The sequence below is a fragment of the Gigantopelta aegis genome, chromosome 3 (assembly GCF_016097555.1).
Source record: "Gigantopelta aegis isolate Gae_Host chromosome 3, Gae_host_genome, whole genome shotgun sequence".
Classification (NCBI taxonomy): Eukaryota; Metazoa; Mollusca; class Gastropoda; order Neomphalida; family Peltospiridae; genus Gigantopelta; species Gigantopelta aegis.
Window position 1 is genome coordinate 17,423,964 of NC_054701.1, and position 7,167 is coordinate 17,431,130.

The 7,167-nt window shown below is 35.6% G+C and overlaps 1 protein-coding gene across 2 annotated transcripts in view; it reads left to right on the forward strand.

Annotated features, from left to right (window-relative positions):
• Nucleotides 1–7,167, forward strand: part of LOC121367618 — a 214,510-nt gene that overhangs the window by 128,074 nt on the left and 79,269 nt on the right. The window lies entirely within an intron of this gene.

The following is a 7,167-nucleotide window of genomic DNA, read 5'->3' on the forward strand; positions in this document are numbered from 1 at the left end:
TTGTCAAGGGGACTAAGAAACTGAAAACAAGAATCACGCTTGCTATTTGTGCAAATGCTGACGGAAGTGAGAAAATGAGGCTGTTGGTTATAGGGAAAAGTAAACGCCCGCGATGCTTCAAACACTTCAATGTTGAGTTATACGCTGAGTATCGTTCTAACAAGAAGGCTTGGATGACAGACTTGTTGGCTTGATTCTAACAAGAAGGGAAGTTATTCATTAAACTTGATTCTAACAAGAAGGCTTGGATGACAGGCATGCTGACTCTAAAAGAAGGCTTGGATGGCAGGCTGATTATTCAGGGAATGACTTGACTCTAACAAGAAGGCTTGGATGGCAGGCTTGTTATTCAGGGAATGGCTTGATTCTAACAAGAAGGCTTGGATGACAGTTATTCAGGGAATGACTTGATTCTTGTTATTCAGGGAATGGCTTGATAACTTCAACAACAAAAATGAAGGCGAAGGGCCGACATGTTTGACTTCTTTTAAATAATGTCCCTTTCACATATTGCCCCTGACGATGACGTATGCGTGGCAATGAGCAATGTTAAAATACACTTTCTGCCACCCACAACAACATCTCACATGCAGCCATGCGTTTTAAACATGAGTACTTCCCACGGCCTTTGATATACCAGTCGTGGTGCACTGGCAATATACAGATTGCCTGAGTGAAGCAGGCACTTTACAGATTGCCTGAATATTCCAGGCATTCTACAGATTGCCTGATTTTATACATTACCTATATATATACGCTTACACCTGAATGAGTATGATAATTTTTGGAATTTATTTTGAGTACTTGGGTACTAGAGGGTTAAAATAAATGAATCCGTCAAATATGCGGACACAAGACTAATTCATCCTTCCTGCACCGCCAGTAGGAAGACTGCCACTCTCAGGACCGGCTTGACAGAATGAAGAGTGTTCGTGTCCGCAACGTCTCATATTGCCAAGTCGACTATATATATATATATTGGTTAATACGATATTTAAAATTACTAATGTGTAAGTCACAAAGAATATATTTATAAATGTCGTGAACTTAAACTGTTGTAAATAACGTTATTCTTGCGTCGACACCTATTTTTAATTTTGTGTCGACGTCAGGCAGTTGTATTCTTAATTTGCATATTTGTATTATATATATATTAATATGTTTAAAAATGATGTTCTACTTTAACTCGACGTTAAGCCCTTTTTATTGTTTATAATATGTAATACCTATTTAGTGTGTGTGTGTGTGTGTGTGTGTGTGTGTGTGTGTGTGTGTATATTAAAGGGACATTCCTGAGTTTGCTGCATTTTTAAAGATATTATCGACTAACAGAGACCTTTTGACGAATGTAATTACATATCAAATATATTTTTCGGCATACAATATTAATGGCTGTATATTAAACGTGTTTCTAATCGTTCTAATATTTGTACTAGGTTACATTTCATTTTTTTTCCTAAAAAAAAAAAATTTCGTACGTACGAAATTATTTAAAGGAAAAAATCCAGTTTGGACTTCTTACTAATATTAAGACGACCAGAAACACACTGAATATACAGACACTGATATTATAAACAAGAACATATATTTAATATGTAAGTTTAATCGTAGAAATATTTTATTAGTCGAAAACATCTTACAATGCAGCAAACTCGGGAATGTCCCTTTAATATATATATATATATATATATATATATATATATATATATATATATACTAGTATATATATTATTTAAGGTATTATTTTAATGTCAGTCTTTCGTAATCCCGTATGGAGTGGCTTGTGTAGTTTTATTCTTGTATTTTTGTATTTTAATGTTTTAACCTTGTGTACACATGGTGAGACGTAAATAAAAATATTTGTCTGTCCGTAACATTATAGGGGGATAACGGAAAGTAAGGAGGGCACCTGCGAGAATTGCCGTTGGTGTCGTGGTGAAATTCGAACCCTGCCCTTTGTTACCACCGTTGAAGTAAAATTAAGATGGTTCCAACATATTGCACAGAATTGTCAGGACCAATACCTTTGCTAACACGCTAAACATTATTGATAGTGAGAACTGTACTTATTGTCATGCAATTAGAGAATCAATAGAACATTTACTTTGGGAACGTGCCATTGTTCAAACGTGTTGGAATTTCTTTTAAATTGGATATTGAACTGTTGTAAAACTTTCGATGGATTTGTGTCTCGTTTTAAAGAAAATACTAAAACAGATACTATTTTTGATATTTTGTTACTTTTAGCCAAACATATATATAAATCTAAAGTGCAAAACATCCAGTTAAACATTACACATTTTAAAAGCGAAGCTAAACATAGATATATTAGAGAAAAAACAACAACATATATTGGAGTAGAAACAGTCTTCATAAATTCTATACCAAGTGGTCAATGTACCATTCTTTGTTTGAAACCCTTAATTTGCCCAATTTCTTTGCCTATCCATTTTTCCCGGGGTTCAAAATTAGCAGTCGCGCGGTCACCTGTTGCGACTTTCATTGGCGAAAGTCGACTAAATGTTTTACAAAGATATTCCGTTTGGCGAGTATGGTGCCAGTTAAAAAAGAAAGACACTGATACTGAAACGAATGTGACAAAACACATGGCGCGAACTACAGATCAGACAGCAGAAGATCTAGAACATGAAATAAAAACAGATCAGATCTAAAATCTTGAAACCAAGATTTACATGGTGACACACCCGTCCAAAGATTACCATAATAAACAATAAGTACGTTTTTATGCTTTGTAATATAAAAAGTTCATCGTATATTTTGGTAAAATGTTTGTTTTGATTTATTTTTTTCACAAATATGTCGATATTTATTCTATTATTAGACTACTATTGTAGCATTTACAATATCCAAATTAAACGAACACATGTGCATGCACCAACATACACACACACACACACACACACACACACACACACTATAAAAAAATTCTGAAACAGAACATATTCATTTGGAAGACTATTGCTTCAAATTGGAACCGATGGATTGGCATTTACATTATAATGAATACAGATACAATTCACATAAAACATATTAATTTATTAAATTTTAAACCCATAACATTTCAGTATAAAATAAAAAGTAAATTATTTACAAAGTACCATCAAACTGCATAGGTTAAATCTTCGTTTCTGATACATGTTTTAAGGCAAAGGATGGAACATCCAAGGTAATCTGAATGACATAAACGTAATACATGATCAGGGCCGTGTCTCTGCACAGTACAGATTCGAATGGGCATTTGACAAACACATGGATGATCCCATGGATTTCTGTCCAGTGCCTCGTCTATAGGAGTACTGGAAATTTCATCCCTCTTGCATAGCCACAAAGAGGACTGCCACTCCCATACTTGTTTACTACCTTCAGTCTCTTTGTACTGTATTATATTTTACTCAAAAGAAAATGCATCTCAAGCTGCATATATTGGCTGTTCTTGCATCTTGTATCCACCCCTGTATTAAAATTGAGATTTAATCTGTATATAATTTAATGGTAATTTCTAAAGAAACATGTTTATTTATACTGGATTTTTTATTTTTTTTAAAGTTATTTGAGTAGTTGTGGGTTTAAAACTTAATAACATGTTTTATACGAATTTTAACTTTATTCATATATACGGTGAGCACAGTTATTATTTAACAGCGTAGTTAATGTTCAGTGTGGTAATTGGAGGAGGAGTTGAATTTGAGAAGGGCCAGTAAGATTTTTCTTCAGCTGGCCCTGCTGGAAACCAGGGTTATGTTAATTTTCAACCCTGTAGGCAGGACATTGTGAAGCAACGAAGTCTAGACTATGGCCAGGGAAGTTTCTAGAGCGGTCAGGTCGTGTTTTCCCTGAAAATATATGTTAAAAGGAGCAGGAGGTTTTGATTCTCTCAGCCCACCCTTTCCGTCACACACAGCCTGTTACGACCTGCTATTCTACTTCACATTTCGGCTCACTGATCGAATTACTAGTCACGCACTTGTACAATGACCATTATGTAGACGAATCCAATAACAAAGGTTTCAGTCTAGCGCGAGGTATTCAATAACACACGTATCACAACATGAATCAATTCAATTCTGTTATTACTTTAAGCAAATACACGCACACACACACACACACACACACACACACACACACAGGGAGACAGACAGAGAGAGAGAGAGAGAGAGAGAGAGAGAGAGAGAGAGAGAGAGAGAGAGAGAGAGAGAGAGAGAGAGAGAGAGAGAGACACACACACACACACATACGACAATTATATTAACAAACTGTACATCGATTAAATATACCTAATTAAAACATAACGGGTTCCAATATACCAAATCAATTCTTATTGCCGATAATGTTAACGTTTTTAAATAAAACTGATACCAGCAGCCATAAGCGTACGAGACAGGGGGAGAGTGGCAGGGGGCAACGAATAAATATTGCTATCCAGATTCGGGCATTTTCGTAATAATTCGGGCAAACGCCAACCTGCGTTAAAATAATGTTTTTATTAACAACCCTGACTTTGAAATTCGTAATTACATTTTTGGGGGGTACCCTGCACTGGTTTCAACCTCTGGTGTATATGCTCTGGTGTATACTGCATAACAAATGTATAACAATTTATTGGCAGTGTATAATAATATTTGCACAAATAATTAATGTCTCATATTACAAACAATCAGAGCCGCAGCTGTTTTTACTCCATAAATATTTGCCGGTGCGTCTGGCCAGACGACAATTATTTACGCCACATATTTCTATATAGGAAGGAAGGAAGGAAATGGTTTATTAACGACGCACTCAACACATTTCATTTACGGTTATATGGCGTCGGACATATGGTTAAGGACCACACACATATTGAGGGAGGACACCCGCTGTCGTCACTTCATGGGCTACTCTTTTCAGTTAGCAGCAAGGGGTAGTTTATATGCACCATCCCACAGACAGGGTAGTACGTACCACGACCTTAGATATACCAGTCGTGGTGCAGTGGCTGGAACGAGAAATAGCACAATGGGGTTGGGGGGGGGGGGGATAGGAGTAGCCCATTGAGTGACGGCAGCGGGTTTCCTCTGTTGGTCTTTGTGGTTCTTAACCATATGTTCGACGCCAATATAACCGTAATTAAAATGTGTTTGGCGCGTCATTTAACAAAATAGTGAATAGTTAAGAAATTATTCCCTCTTTACTTAATTTTGTTTAATACCTAAAAAATATGTTCATGCTATTAGTTTATCATGTACGTTTTTGTTGGCTCCATAGTCATTTTCGGGATGATAAATAAATAATATTTAAATAAATAAATAAATAAATCAGTTAATCAGTCAATGACTATTTGTCCCAGCTGTAATCAGTCTTTGGCTGAAACATAATAATATAAATTTTGCATGAAATGGACAACGAAACTTCAGTATTTAAATGTTATCCAAGTAGTTTTCAAAAGTGTAATCTTTTGTATAGTGACAATACAGTAATAGGCGTGAGGATGTAAATAACCTGGCTTTGTATTGATCTCTAAGGCGCTGTTTGATAACTTGGGAAGATAAGTCATTTTCCCCAGGCTTCTATAAATCCAAGTTCATAAAGAAGAGTTACATGTGAAGCTCAAGTCTTACAACTTCTAATACATGACGTCATCTTAAGATTTTAAGATCGGTATGTTTCATACAAAATAGGTTTGGTTACGAACAATTTTTTAACCAATGTAGCTTGGACTACACCAAATCATTTCCCATAGGCAGTGACGGATTCAAGTGGGTCGACCCTCCCCCCCCCCCTCCGCCTGTTGTTTTGCTCAGAATGCTGGACATGTTGAATTTGAACAACTGAACTTTTTTTTTTTTTTCGGCAGGTTCAGGCCCTTTGACCCCTCAAATAAATGTATGTCCTTTTCCGGGCGATCGCACCCTCACTACTTTAAAATACTCAGAAGCACGTTCCCTTTCCACGTGAATAAACATACGTATTTACCCGTCTTATAAAGCATTCTTAACAGAAAATAGAAACTGTATTAATTAATTCTTTACGTTATCGATATACGTCAGTTTCTTGACAAAGGTGTAGTTTTACCTAAATTTTTAATGTCCGTTTTTCTGTGTGTCTGACTTCGTGTGAGCCGTAAGTGTGTTCTGGACAATAACGACTGTTGTGCATGACCTAAATACTCAGAGACCGTTTCGTTGTCGTCGTGGAGGTGTTACAAAAGACCCCGGTTCTGTGTCTATAGACCAGCGTTCACAAAACACCACCTCAGGTGTCGGTTAGTCCTATTCAAGAATAAATGTTTAGCAGGTGAATGCAATGCATGTATTGCTTTTTAGTGGGGAACGCAATATCTTGCCCAGCTTGCTACTGATCATGTAGATAATATATATGTTGGTGAACCTTTGTACTAGCTTGGCCGTGATTTTATATTGAGAGGTAGGCTACTCATACGTGGGCAGGACACCCACACTGTCTTTAAGTCGTGTTATGAAGCGACATACGAATACATTAAAGGGACATTCCTGAGTTTGCTGCATTGTAAGATGTTTCCGACTAATAAAATATTACTACGATTAAACTTACATATTAAATATATTCTCTTGTTTAGAATATCAGTGGCTGTATATTCAATGTGTTTCTGGTCCATTTAATATTTGTAAAAAGCCCAAACTGGATTTTGTCTTCAAATAATATCATACTTACGAAAAAATAATATTTTAGGAAATAACATGAAATTTAACCTTGTGCAAATAATAGAACGATCAGAAACACGTTTAATATACAGCCACTAATATTTTAGGCAGAAAAATATATTTGATATGTAATTACAGTCGTCAAAACGTCTCTGCTAGTCGATAACATCTTAAAAATTGCAGCAGGAAAACTCAGGAATGTCCCTTTAAGTAATTAGTAATCTCCTTTTACTGAAGTTACGGCGTAATATGTATGACGTCATATTTAGCAGCGCCTTTCTGTAGATGAATAATTGAAACATTAAAAGGATATTTTTCTTAAAATTGTTTCAAAATACATATATATATATATATATATATCTATATATCTATATATATATATATATATAAGGTCATGCATAACAATTTGTGTCTGTTAGTCGATAACATCTTACAAATTGCAGCAAACTCAGGAATGTCCCTTTAATATATTCGTCTGTCGCTTCATAAC